The sequence below is a fragment of the Sorex fumeus genome, unplaced genomic scaffold, assembly GCF_029834395.1.
Source record: "Sorex fumeus unplaced genomic scaffold, SorFum_2.1 ptg000129l, whole genome shotgun sequence".
Classification (NCBI taxonomy): Eukaryota; Metazoa; Chordata; class Mammalia; order Eulipotyphla; family Soricidae; genus Sorex; species Sorex fumeus.
The window spans coordinates 7,351,914-7,366,436 of record NW_026606186.1 but is presented as its reverse complement, the minus strand read 5'-3'; the positions used below and the strand labels follow the sequence as shown (position 1 = coordinate 7,366,436).

At 44.2% G+C, this 14,523-nt stretch overlaps 1 protein-coding gene across 3 annotated transcripts in view; it reads left to right on the top strand.

The window, feature by feature from the left end:
* Window positions 1-14,523, top strand: part of RABGAP1 (RAB GTPase activating protein 1) — a 168,780-nt gene continuing 154,257 nt past the window's right edge. The window contains exon 1 of one of the 3 annotated variants that reach the window (XM_056138508.1): window positions 1-80. The gene's annotated coding sequence lies outside the window, so the exon portion shown is untranslated. The remainder of the gene's footprint in view (window positions 81-14,523) is intronic. The other 2 variants (XM_056138510.1, XM_056138509.1) reach the window with 2 other exon arrangements.

The following is a 14,523-nucleotide window of genomic DNA, read 5'->3' as shown; positions in this document are numbered from 1 at the left end:
GCGGGGGCTGGGCGGCTGGGGAGGCCCAGGCGGCGGAGCCTCCGGGACGGCGAGCGGCGGAGGAGGAGACCGCGGGTCGGGTAGGGCCGCGTTTCCTCTCCTCCTCCTCCCCCCTCCTATCCACCGAAGCCCAGGGGCTGGAGGCGGGGGTGGGATCGCGGGCGGCCCCCGCGGCGAGCCCGCCTGCCGGCGCTCATCTCCCCCGGAGCCGGGCTCGGAGGGGAGCCGAGATTGGGGGGAGGGGGAGCCGAGGGGCGAGGGCGCATGCGCGGGCCCGGGCGGCCCCTGCCCGAACCGGTTCCCCCTGTCTGGGTGGGTGTCCGCTCTGGGGAGGCGCTAGCTCCTGGACATCCTTCTGCCCGCCCTGCCCCCCGCCCGCTCCGACGTGCCCCGTGCCAGCCGAGCCGGTTTTTCTCTGGACTTGGGGGTGTTGGGGCCTGGTCCAGGTGGGGATTGCAGCCCCTCCCGCCGCCTCAGTTTGCCCCTGTTGCACGCAGCGCCCGTGCGTGCGTGCGTGTGTGCGTGTGTGTGTGTGTGTGATGTAGCGTGTGGGTCCCCTGCTTGCATTCTGGACCTGTCTTATGTGTGAGTGTTGTTGCGAGTGATGTAGCGTGTGGGTCCCCTACTTGCGTTCTGGGTCTGTGTATGTGTGTGTGTGTGTGTGTGTGTGTTTGTGTGAGATGTAGCGTGTGAGTTCCCAGCTTGCATTCTGGGCATGTGTGTGTGTGTGTGTTGTTGTGAGTGATGTGGCCTGTGCGTCCCCTGCCCTGCTTGCATTCTGGGATTGTGTGTGTATGTATGTATGTTGTTGTGAGTGATGTAGCGTGTGGATCCCCTACTTGCATTCTGGGCGTGTGTGTGTGTGTTGTGAGTGATGTAGCGTGTGAATCCCCTGCTTGCATTCTGGGCGTGTGTGAGTTTGAGAGTGTGTGTGATGTGGTGTGTGGGTCTCCTGCTTGCATTCTGGGCGTGTGTGTGTGTGTGTGTGTTGTGAGTGATGTAGCGTGTGGGTCCCCTGCTTGCATTCTGGGCATGTGTGTGATGTAGCGTGTGGGGCCCCCTGCTAGCATTCAGGGCGCCCCCTCTTCTGCACGGCGCGTTGCCCGTTAGTGCCGGTCGGCCATCTCGTATCATTTTCCCCCTTGCAGTTCAGGGGTTCCCCTCGTCTGCTTTCTGGGGTCCGGAACCGAGGGGCTCGCAGCTGAGTCTTGGGGGCCTTTGCATCCCGCGGGGTTTTGCGGGGTGGTGCGCGGGGACTTCTCCCCTCTCCCTCCCCCCACGCCGGGTAGTGCCCCGCCGCGCCCGCCCGCGCTGACAGCTGTCGCACTGTCCACTCCTCGGCCCGCTTCGGGCAGCGCTGGGCTCGGGAGGCCGGGGAAGCCGTCCTTCTTGCGCGCTCACCTCGCTTGGGCACCCCCGCCCCTCCCCCTTTTCAAATCACGTTCCAGCGTGGGGACCTGTTCTTGGCCCACGGAGGGCGGTTTGTTGGCCTTTTGTTGCTTTTTATCAGCGGGAATAAAACGGTCAGAGACAGGGGTCCGCAGTTTGCTGTTTCATTCAAATAAACACCTGTAATCACGCACGTGTGTCTGGAGTTAGTGAATCACGGATGCCTGGGTTGCCGAGCTGCTGTTTTAGGAGGACGAAAACGCTGGAGGGATGGATTGAACTGTTTGTCCCATTAAGATGTTTGAAAAGTAGTTGGGGAAAAAAGCATAGGTGACAAAGAAGTACACACTCAACTGTTTTATTTAAGCTCGGACCTGTTGGTCTTATTTCAGGCTTGTGCAGGGTACTGTTTAATATGTACTGAAGATGTGTAAGAGTTTACTCATAAAGGTAAAAATACAGGAGAATTCTTTGGGATCTTCTTTTGTGTACCATGATATGCATTAAAATTAAAATTCATGATTGGTTAGTGTTTATTAGTAAATACAGATGTTGAGGCGGGAGCGATAGTACAGCTGGCAGGGCGTTTGCCTTGCACACGGCTGACCTGGGTTCGATCCCGGGCATCCCCATATGGTCCCCCAAGCACCGCCAGGAGTAATTCCTGAGTGCAGAGCCAGGAAGAACACCTGAGCATCGCTGGGTATGACCCAAAAAGAAAAAAAAAATCAAATGTTGCTTTCTCTAATGTGAATTATTAGACCAGGTTTATTAGTAAAATGAAACTTGCTATGATATACTCTTTGTTTTACAAACCACTTTACAGTTAAATTAATGGCATTAATGTGGTAAATATTAATCTGATGAGTTTATCTGTCAGCAATTCATTTTGGCTTTGACATAGAGTTTTATTAGTTTACCCGTCCTTAGTCTGCATTAGTAATCTAACAGACCTGCCCTAGATTACAGTGAGGACACCTGTTTTCCTATTTTATCTTTCATATCAGAAGAAATGCATTGCACATGTTATATACCTGATAGAACATCCGTGATTCTTCAGAAATGCAACTCAGCTTTACGACCCAGATTCTCTTAAGGAAGTTATTGTCTTTTATTGTGTGTGTTCCCAGCTGAAGTGGAGTCTGCTTAGAACGCTCTTTTCACTGTCATTGTATCAAGTGAACTGAATATGGGTTTCAGAAAATAGTTTATATTGGTGCTACAGTTGCTTGTCTCTAAGGACACTAGTGTTTGAGTTTCTGAAGTGTGCTGCCGGTAATATTATCTTTCTGGTTTTCGTTACATTAAAATGTCATTAGAGCTCACCAGCATATGGAATGAGTTTAAAATGATTAAATAATCTTCCTTGGACTTAGAGCCTAACTATTATTAAAGAAGTGCTAATTTAGCCAAGATGTAAATAAATAAGCAGAGTCTGACATGATAGTGAATGCTTTGTAACTGTTACGGTTTTGAGTAGTTAGATTTATTGCTATAGTTAGGGTCAGGAAAATGCACTTCCACAGCTAAGGACCTGTTGGCCATGGGTATGTATATAAAAAAACAAGCAAACCCATTACCAGGAGCTGTGTTTTGCCTAATATGGTTATCTGGTTCTCCCAGTCCCCTCCTAGTTTTATATTCATTCTGAGATCTATTCTTTGGGGATACACAGTTTTGGATATTCCCCAGCAGTGCTCAGGGGCTGTGCCGCTCTGTGCTTGGGGGTTATGCTGATGGCATTCAGGAAACTGAATGAGGTTCCTGGGATAGAACCAGGACAGCCACATACAACATAAATTTGTTAACCCCACTGCTACTCATGCACGTACATTGGGGTAGGGGCCCAAGGCCAGTGATGCTCAGTGGCTGCTCCTGCTGCCAGGGATCAAATGACTGGACTATGCATGGCAAGCACCTTAATCTCTCTGACACCCTGGGATAACTGTTCTTTAGATAACTTGTAAGACTTTAGAAAGCTTTTAAGTCAGAGCAATATTGGGTAGACATCTGACCCTAACTGCCTTGTTTCTCTTTGTATAGAAAGACTGAGGGACCAAATATGGCTATTTGCAAATCTTGAACGCTCTAGTTTATAGAACTTAATCTAGAAGTTTCCCCCTTTTTCCAAAACAGCCATAAATAATACTCTTAGGCAGTCTTCAGTGGGAATTTTTTGATGATCGTTCATACTTGACATTAAGCAGATTATTTTGGCTCTAAAACATGAGAAGTATCTCCTGTCCTACAATACCGTCCAACTTGGAGGTTTGCATTATCTCTTAAATATCAATGTCTGGTTGGATGTATATCTCCTTAAGGTATATCTCCTTAAGGTTTGCATCCGTTTTTGTGCTATAAATCACTACATCGTAGGATTGTTTTTTTGTGGCAATACATTTTTTTTTTCCCTCCATAGTAAATTTCTGGCATCTCCGTTTTTCTTTTTGTTTTGAGCTACTCCCAGTAGTGCTCACAGGTTATTCCCAGCTCTCTGCCCAGGGGTCATGCCTAGTGGTGTTTGGACGATTCTTCAGATCTGAGGATTAAAACTGGGCCTTCTGTATGCAAAGCATGTACTCAGCCAGTTGAACTATTTCTCTGACCCCTGAAATCTGGCAATTCTCCCTTTTTATTTTTTTTTAAGTTTTGGAGCCACACCCAATAGTGCCCAGAGCTAACCCCTGGCTCTGCACTCAGGGATCACTTCTGGCAGTGCTCGAGGGACCAGGGTTCAAGCCCTGGCATCCCGTGAGTGAAGGAAATGTCTTACACTATTGCTCTAGCCCCCGAGCCAAACATTTTTGGTTAATGGCAGATATTCTCTAAAATCAATAAAAGATTTTACATTCCCTGGTTTCATAATACATAGTCTGTCTCAGTTTCTTTTGGGGGGAGGCACACCGGTGGTGCTGGGAAACAATCTCCTTGTACCGCCTCCACCACCGCAGTCTCATCCCACTACCTCTGCCTCTTGGTCCCCTCTCAGCCCCGGCCCCTTTCAGTTAGCAAACTCAGTTCACTTGGCAGATTCTCAAGGTCTATTTTCGTTGGCCACTGTTTATTCACTCACTGTTTCTTTATATTCCACACATGAGAAATATCATTTAATATTTGTCCTCGCTTTGACTCATTTTATTCAGCACGTATGCTATAGTTCAGTGAACTATATAGGTTCAGGGAACTGCAAGATAGCATCTTATAACTGAATCGTATTCCAATATGTGTCTATTCCACGTTTTTTTTTTTTTGGTCAGCAGGTCCACACCAGTGGTGCTCAGGGGCCACTCCTGGCAGTGCTGGGGGTCCATATGCATTGACAGGGATCAAAAGGGAACAAAAGAGTGCAAATATCTTTTTGAATTAATGTTTTTTGCACTTGGAAATAGAAATAAGAAGTGGAATATCTAGGTCATATGAAAGGACATGGATACTCAAAACAAAAAACTATATTGGGGCAAGAGGGCTGGAACACACACTTGGCATGCAGGAACCCTCCACCCCCACCCCCGCCTGGTTCTAGCTACACGGTTTCCTAAACTTGTGCACTTCTGGGTCTGGCCCGAAAACAGAATCGGAAGAAAAAAAATTATGTTCACAGTATTTTGTTGGATTCTTCAGTTTTGATAAGGCAAATCAAATTCTGTTGCTATTTTTAAAACACTTCACATAGCTCCTAAACTGTTTTCATCACTCCTCCAGATGGTCAAGACAATTATTTTTTTTAGCTTTGTTGCGCTGCCCATGGAAGTAAATGTTTCTTGATTCTTGATGCTAAGCTAAAAATAATAAACATGTATCTTTTCCTTCTTTGTTACCTGAAAAAAAAAATTAGACTAGCAAGGTCAGAATATATAATCTGTCAGTAGTACAATGTTAACATTATGCTAACCTTCCCTGTTTTCAGTGGTAGGTTTCTATTATGAGAATCAAATAAATTTAAATACTTATTTTTAGAAATATTGTGTAAAAGTGGCATTAAGGCAGCATGTCTAGATTTCTAGGAAAATTAAAGCATTGCTCTTGAAATATCACAGGAACATAATAAAACTATATGGTTTACTTTTTCAGGCATTAAGTGTAACAGTATTGCACTCAGTCAAAACAGTAAAATGAATTATATACATTTCCTCTCCTCTTACCTTTTATCCATGATTTCATTAGAGGTATGAAAATACAGGTGGTAAAGTAAGCTTAGGTATCATAAAGACATACATAATTCACATCTTGCAAGAGCTTAGTATCTGAATATAAATAAGCTAGTGACTCTGATATTCATGTGTTTTTTTTTTTTCAAATGCTTATAGGGCCAGAGATATAGGAGGGTTAAGGCCCCTGCCTTGCATGCAGCCTGCGTAATTAGATCCACTGCCAGGAATGATCTCTGAGCTCTGTTAGGTATGGCTCAAAAACCAAAAAAAAAGAAAAATTATGAATTGAACTGGAAACTCAACCTGTCATTTTCTGCCACTCTCTTTGTTTTTCCTGGATACCCTATTTGTGAAGGAATAGAAAAGTGCAGTCACCTTATTTTAAGTATGAGAAAACTGAAGCTGTAACATCACCCAAGTCAGATCATGAAGGATAATCAAGATAGTGCAGAGGTTGGTCTGTATGGCTTATCTGCACCCATCTAGGGTTGCAGCCCAGTGACCCCTGAGCACCACCAGGTGTAGCCCTGAGCACCTCCAACACAGCCTCTGGTTTTTCTGGCATCCCCAGCACTGCAGGGATTAAATAGTAGCTAATTCTTGGGCCCTTGGGCCTCATAAACCACTGCTTGAGAACTCCCCATCCTCACCCCCTCCCAAAAAAGGCAAATTCAATTCCCAAGGTTTTCAAAAATATATATGCCTGACTTTAAACTTCTTAAAGCTTCAGTAAAATTTGATTACTCAATGAGAAAGTGAGAAAAATCTGAAAATATTGAGGCTAAGCACATCACTATATTGATTTTGTGAATTCTTGTTTGTTTGGGGCAGTTTTGGGTCACTCCTGGAGGTGCTCTGGGAACTGCAGTATCATGGATTGAGCTTGGTTTCTTGCACACAAAGCATATGCTACAGCCCATAGAGCTATCTCCCTGGCCCTAAAACAGTTTTTATAGGCCCATCTAGCCGTGATCAAGGGCTGCACTGGGAAGAGGAACTGAGTGAATGGCACACAAGCTAGGTTAGGGATTCAAACTCGGGACCTCACACACACTCAGTGCTCTACAGGGGCTGCCTATGATTTTTATGATTTTTGTTAACTTGTCTTACAAATTCCTTTCACTGCAAATATTCCTTTAGCGATAGTACAGCTGATAAAGCGTTTTCCTTGCACGTGGCGGACCCAGGTTCGATTCCCAGCATCCCCTATGGTCCCCCAAGCACTCCCAGGAGTAATTCCTGAGTGCAGAGCCAGGAGTGATAGCCTGTGTATAGCTGGATGTGATCAAAAAAACAAAACGAAAAAATCAGATATTCCTTTAAAGTGTTTTCGTTTTAGTTCATCAAGACTTACTCTCCAAGAAGGACTAGTAGTTTAGAAAAGTAAATTATTTGAAATTTGCCAGAGTAACATCTAGATAAGCCTGTTTTTCTTGCCTCTAAGTGCTGCTGTTGACTTAAGATAATTAAGTTTCTTTGTGTTCTAATTTGTAAATTAAGCTGAAATTATTCAGAAGGCCTACGTTAATATGATTCACTTAGCTCACTTAGACATTCCAAAGAAACAGTCTCCAAGTTCAGAGTCAGACTTAAAGCACATCTATTGTTTAGCAATTAGTGGTGGTGGAAAGGAATTTATTTTTATAAAGAAGGCATCATTTTCCTTTGAATTAGATGTGTCTTACTCTTCTAGGGATAGACTCTGAAGCCAGTGTGAGGAAATCAGAGCCCAGAAAACAAAGAAAAGGGCTGGTGGGGAGGCCTTGGTGGTCCCAAGGTACCAACAGGCCTGAACAGCACCACATTCTCAGGGCCTAGCCCATCATCTGAGTATCTCTGTGAGTAGCTCCTGGGTCCCCCACCCTCAGCACTGCTGGGAGCTACCAATCCCCCCCCACCCCACCCCCCAAAAAATGCTGGCATTAATCTAGTTTGATTCTGGGCAGGGCGGGAGGGACAGGTTTGTGCCACACCTGGCTGTGCTCAGTGCTAACTTGTGGCTCTGCTCCGGAATCACTCTTGGTGGGACTCTGAGGACCATATGGGGTGCTGAGGATTCAAACCAGGAGAAGCCACAGGCAAAGCAAGTGTCTTATCTCCTAAGTTATCTCTCCAGCCCCACTTAAAGTTTAAAAGGGCTGCAAGCCCATAGGAATTGGCCTGCGACCCTAATTTTGAGCCTTGATTCTTTTTGTCGCTTCCTGTCCGGGCCTGCGACCATAATTTGAGCCCCGATTCTTTTGCTGCTTCCTGTCCTGTTTTCGCTCTGAACCGAGAGTAATCTTACTCTCTCCTACAACAATCTTTGTTTTAGAAGGCTACAGCTGGAAGTAGCCTGAAGAAGGGGTTGGAATGGGGAGAGATGGGAGTTTGGGCCACCAAAGAGCAGAAAGAGCCCTTCAGGAAAAGGACAGTTTTATCTGGATGCCTCAGTTCTCCCTGAATATGTTACTGAACTAGCTTAAACCTCAGTTTGTGTCATACGAAGTTAATGAATGCCCATCTGGCAAGGTTAATGTAGAGGTTGTGGTAATGTTTGTAAAACTTACTTTGGTCGTGCTTCTTAATATTGTTGGACATATACTTGGCTCTCTGAGTATAATACTAATCTAATCTCTAATAGATTTAGCAAGAGTTTAGGTGTCTCCCTTAGAACTTCTGACATCTGTGTTTATCTGCTCACTATTTGAGCAACAAAAGTGATGGGGGTTGGAAGGGAAATGATAGGACAACTTTGGTCCAGATAGGGCATGAGTAGGTATGTTTTGTTATTCAGTGTCCAACTGGTCTGTGCTATTACGTTTAGGAACTTGATCGAGTCAAGCACACTTTAAGATGGGTGCTTTTTGGTTTTCATTCTAGCCATCAAGCACTTTCACATCCCTGTCATATATGAACAGTGTAGTATGTTTGTATTTGTCGTTTTCACCATACTTACCCTGCCAGTTAAACAGTGGTGTATTATTCAGTCACATTTATTACGCTTTGCCAGTGAGGTAGGACATGAAGATAATGGGAGGGAACCTAAGATCCAGTTCCACAAGTGATTCAAAGGGATTGTGTGTTTTCTCATTCTTTCCCCACCAGGTACCATTGCTTTAGTAAATGTTTCTGAAATCATGGAATAAGTCATTATAAAGACATAGGAAAAGTTACTATTTTACTGTTGTGGTGAATGCTGTAATTCTGTGATCCAGTTAAGAAGCAAACTAACAGAAAGCCTCAGGAGCTTCCAGAAGGAAATGATAAGTGTTACAGAAAGGAAAGGGGGAGATTGAATATTTGTTCAAACCCCCAGGTTACGGGTGTGGGAGGGCGAAACCCGGGAAACAAAGACGCGTTCCTGGCTTAGCAAACAGTATGAGCAAAGGCTTGAAAGCATAGAGGGTCATGGCACACGGGTGCGTTCTCTGATGATACTGTTTTCTAGAAAGAGGTAAGACTGAAATCGTAGATGGGCTCGAGATTCTGAGGAGCTGATGGTAAGAGGAGTTTAGGTTTTATTCCGTTTTCAGTCAAGAACAGTCAGAAGTTTTGAGGAAGGGCTCAACCCCTTCCTCAAAATGTGTGATTTAAAGTTTGGAAAGAAACTATAAGACTTGATAATTACCAGAGAGAATCTAGAAAAGCATATTCATGTTCTTGCTAAGTTGGAAGAGAATGAAGTAATCAGGTCAGTGACATGAAAAATGACAAGAAGGTTAGAACTGGAGTATATTTTAGAACTAAAACCCGCTAAGTGCCTAGAAAGAATGGGAAAAGGGGTAGTTGTGATTTTTAATTTTTTTTTTTTTGCTCTAAGGATTGAGATGTTTGGATTTTTTGACATAATCTCTTTTGGATCAGTGATTTAGCTGGGAGAGGTACTTTGAGGTGAGGAAGAATGTGCTTGTGTGATAGAAGAGAATCTATATTACTTTTGTGTTGCTTTTCTGGGTCTTTTTTCTTTGGGGGGGGGCACAGCTGGCAGTGCTCAGTCTTACTCCTGGCTCTGACAAGGTTCAGGGGACTATACAGGATGTCCAGGGTTGAACCCAAGTCGGCCATGTGCAAGGCAAGCACTCTACCCAGTGTACTAGCCCCATCTAATTTATTCTTACAGTCTTATGCATGCCATCATTCTTTTCAAACATTATGCTGTATTGTAATTACAAGTTTACTTGTCCGTTTTCTCTACTACTACAAGTTTGTCACGAGAAAAAGGTACCTATTCCTGTTATTCCACTATACCAAATAACTGGCCCATATCGGTATTGGAAAGAGAAAGCATGAATGTCCATAGGGAGAAATCAGTGAGAAGAGTTGCAGCTACTGTATCATCAGTCACCATGAATTTAAAGTTAAACATGAGCCAGTAGCATAACCAGGGCAAGTCTGAACAAAGAGGAACAGGGTAGATTTTGGCGAATGGGCTGAGTGCGAATGGGCGAATGTGCTCCCTGAGCTCACTGCTTCTCATACATGAGCTTTTTCTAGGGCTCACATTTTCTGGCTGTGGTGCCCACATGTTCCTCCCACCTCCCGGAAGTTGTCATCACCAGGGGTGGCCCCCTTATAATTATGTTCATGCACCGACATGCAGGCCAGCCAGAATTGCTTGTGGTGCTGGAGTTGACACTATCCAGCTTTGGGCACAGAGAGCAGAGACTTGGGGACTCCACTCAGTGCATGTGGTAACTCCAGTTGAACTGCAGTTGAGTTTTATGCTTTCTGTGCAGTTACTCTAGACCACTAAGCTCTCCCCTGGGCCCCCGAAAGGTTCTTTGAGTTTTGTTTATAATGTATTTTCCCCCCATTCTCTTCTCGTTGTGGTTGTGCTGAGAGGGCTTCATGCTTGGGTTAAGGCACCTGCATGTATTTTGGATGTTTCACTGGAGATCATCGTGCAGCCGTGCTGCTGGTTCTCACTCAGTGTATAGGGAGGCCTCGTGTCTGCAAAGCAGTGCTGAAAAGGGGCAAAAAGTGCATCAAAAGGACTTGTGATATTATGACCCTAATTTTCAGTCAGAAATTCTCCCCAACATCAGCCCTCGAGATCAAAGCCCTCAGGATCAGGCTCTAAAAGTAAGCGTTGTATCTGGCAGCCTACTGTTCTTGAAGTAGCTATTAAGGAGCCTTTATTATGGTAGACTTTCTTCCATCTCATTCTCTATTAACTGGGTCTAGAGAGGCTGTGAAGAGATTGACAACAATTGTGGTGCATTATTTGCTGATTTTTTGCTACATATAAAATCATCTCTTAAGAAAGGAGCTCAAAGGACTGGAAGGTGAGCTTAGCCTGCACACAGGGTTCTGGGTTTGATCTCTCCTATCCCATGTTCCACTGGGTATAGACTTGGTAGCCCCCTACCCTCTTGGGGTACCCAGCCCCCAGTGATTAACTTTGATTCAGAGGAGTGATTTGGGGGCAAAAAGTGCATCAAAAAGACTTTTGATATCATGATTGTAATTTTAGTCAGAAATTCTCCAGTGCTCTTTTGTGCCAAAAGAATAAAAGCGATGAGGACCCTCAATGCCACATGGTCCCAGAGCCCCACCAGGAGCTACTTACGCTGAGAACTGGAGCGCAGAGTAGGCCCCAGCATCACTGAGTGTAGCCCCCAAATCAGCCAACAGATAAAGTTTGATATACATAATGAAAATGTAGCATGATTGAATTGGGGGGTTGAGATGCAGGAGATTACATAATCCAGTAAGATTACTGATGGATAATGTTTTATATGCATTTCACGCCATACCCAGTGGTGCTTGGGGCTTACTCTGTGTTCAGGGATCATCGTGGTAGTCTTTAGGGGATCATAATAGCCGAACTAGGTTCGGCTGCGTGCAAAGCCAGTTCCTTAGCTCCTGTATTCTCTCTCCCGTCTTTCAAACTACTGACTTTAAAAGTGATTGTGAAAGGGAATATGGGGATGGAGAATTCTTGAGTTTGCGAGCCTGCCTCTTTGTGTATGTGAGGGCAGCATCTGGCTGTGCTCAGGGCTCACTCCTGGCTCTACACTCAGGAATCATTCCTGGTGTTACTCAGAGAACCCCATAGGGGTGCCATAGTTCAAACCCAGATCAGCTGCCTGCAAGGCAAACGTCGTACCCACTGTGCTGGGGCTTTGGCCCATCAACTCGAGTGATTTAGCACTGCAAATATGACCTCTTTATCAGTCTGTGAAAGAATTGCTTTTTATTGGGAGTATTTCATCTTTTTCCATTTTATTTTCCTTTTTCTTGAATTCTTGGCACCTACTTAGTGCTATTGTTCCCGGCCTCAGGATATAATAGTTAACAGAACAAAAACATTTCTTGGAAAACTTAGGTTCTAAACATGATTTAAATATTATGGGTGTCAAGTGGTGATAGGTGATATCCAGTAAGGCTGGAAGAGGAATGGCAGTGTGGGATACTTTCTGGAGAAAGTTTTGTACTTCCTTGTCCATGAGAATTCGAATTACAGTCTGAAGAATGAAGACTTGAACTAGGGGGCTTCTTGTGGTAAGGCAGTAAGTAGAAACTGAACACAAATGAGAACGGGCCTTACGATATCAAGGCTGGTTGTGGTCTAGAATTTTGACAGCACACAATATTCTGTAGCATCTATTATGGAAGCCAGAGAAGGAGTAGTCTTTTTTGTTGATTTTGGTTTTATTTGGTTTTGATTTTGGAGCCACACCTGGCCCAGCTCATTATGGACAGTGCTGAGGACCATTTGTATTGCTGGGGTTTGGACCTGGTTTGGCTGCATGCCGAGTCCCTCTGTCCGGCTCTGGAAGGGATAATCTCATCGAGAGCTCTTGGGGCTCATAAAACGCCCTCTTCGCTTCTGCCTATGTAGGACAGAGAAGGGAGAGTCTCGTTATGTAACTTTTCCTTGTGCTGCTTAGTGTTTTGATAAACCTCATTCCCACTGAGTGATTCAGTCACTTTCAGGTGCCAAAATAAACAGTATCTTATAAAGTAACTTAGGTGTATTTTCCTATCACCTTTTCAAAGAAAATAGCTTGAACTTTGAAGCTGCCAGATCTTGGGTCCGTGAGTGTAAAAATCATAGCATATTAACTTTTAAGTCTAGAGAATTACAGAAAGGTGTCCATGTCTGAGATAGTTTTAGAGAACTGTTCCAGGCCCTCTGCTCTGTTTTTTTGTTTTGTTTTGTTTTGTTTTGTTTTTATGGAGCCATACCTGGCAGTGCTCAGGGTCGCTGGCTCTGGGCTCAGGGATCACTCCTGGTGAGGGTGGGAGACCATATGGGATGGTGGGGATCAAACCTGTGTAGGCTGCGTGCAAGGCAAGTGCCCTACATTGTGTATTCTCCCTAGCCCTCTGACAATTTTCCTAAATTGTAACACCTCTGAGGCTTAGTTCTTCCACTGTGAAGTGGATGCGTGAAGATTAAATTAGGAGTCACTTAGCTTCAAATCATAATACAGCATAATAGTTGTAAGAAATGTTAAATGCCGTGAGAACAGATATAAAACAGTCTAGCGAACAGATAGACCCATAAGACTTCAGAACAAGAGTGATAGATCACAGATGAGGAATTGGAGCAAGAAATATGAAGCAGGGAAATCTCTAGGAGGCTTCCATCATTGGATGAAATAAAACCACTGTTAAAAACTATAGTTTAGGTTCTGGAGTGATAGTGCAGTGGGTAGAGTGTTTGTCTTGCAATGGCCAACCTGGTTTAATCCCCAGCACCCCATATGGTTTCCTGACCCCTACTTGCATCCAGAGTACCTACTTGCCCTGAGTACCACCCATTGCAAACTCTCTCTCTCTCTCTCTCCCCCCCCCCTAAAAATTAAATGTAAAATACAACCTACACAGAGAGATAGTACCACAGTACCACTTGCCTTGCTTCTCTTGCATATGGCCAACCAGGTTCTGTCCTCGGCACCACCATGGTGCCTGGATCTCCACCAGATCACAAAGCCAGGAGTAAGTCCTGAGCACAGCCAGGTGTGACCATAAAACTGAGAATTAAAAAAACTACATTTTAAAAGTTCATTTTGGAGTGTCTGCATACCACAGTGTGTATTTAAACTTAGTGCTGTGAATCTTAGAGCTGGTAGCTTGTAGGGGGCAGGGGTGGAGAGGGAGAGAGGGGAGGAAGAGAGAATTAGAGAGAGTTAGTTTGTGGGGAGTAGGGTAGCAGCTTTTCCTGATTTCGCTGAAGTGACTCCTGGCTGTGCTCTGGTGATAATACGTGGTACTAGAACTTCAAATCTGAGTTCTGGGTTGTGAGGCAGCCTCCTCTTTCACCTTTTAAACTCTTCTTTCCTCTTCTGTGTTAGTTTTTATGTAAAGGAATTGGTTAAGTAGGAGGTAGTGAGGACTTCGGGGTTTGAGCCTTGTGCTACGAGTTACAGGGCTGCCTCTTGTCACCATTTCCTTGTCTGTTTAACAGTGATGATGATCTTTTAAGTTTTGTGTAATTCCTACTGCCAGGTACTTAGACGTGAACCTTTGAAGGGAGAGTAGTGCTTTTCACAGTGAATGTTCAATAAATACTTGCTGTTAAAATCTAAAGCATAGATCAAGACTTTTTAAGTGGAGAGATTAGTTTCTTTTCTTTAGAACCTTTACTTAAAGTATAAGATGAGCATAGAGCTGCTTTTTAAAATTTAACTAAAGCTCTCTCCATCTGATGTATTGCTTTTTTTTCTGTTACTGTTTTGACGACCAAGTGGGAACATTGCCTGCAAAGTATGAAGAATCAGGTTTTTAGTGGTAGATAAGTTTGGGTTTTAGTCTAGAATTCAGTAATTTTATTTTTCATCAATGACAGATTTTTATATTTTTTGCTTGGGGGCTTTGGCATAGAAACTCATTGGTAATGTACATGTTAAGCTAGATTCCAAAAATCCATGGGATGGGGAATTGAGATTTTAAGGATCTCTGAATTTTTTGCCATGTTAGTGCTTACCACATATTTAATCTGTGCTTGCTGTGCCTTGAATCTATTTATCTTGGGAGTTAGTGTGAAATTTTG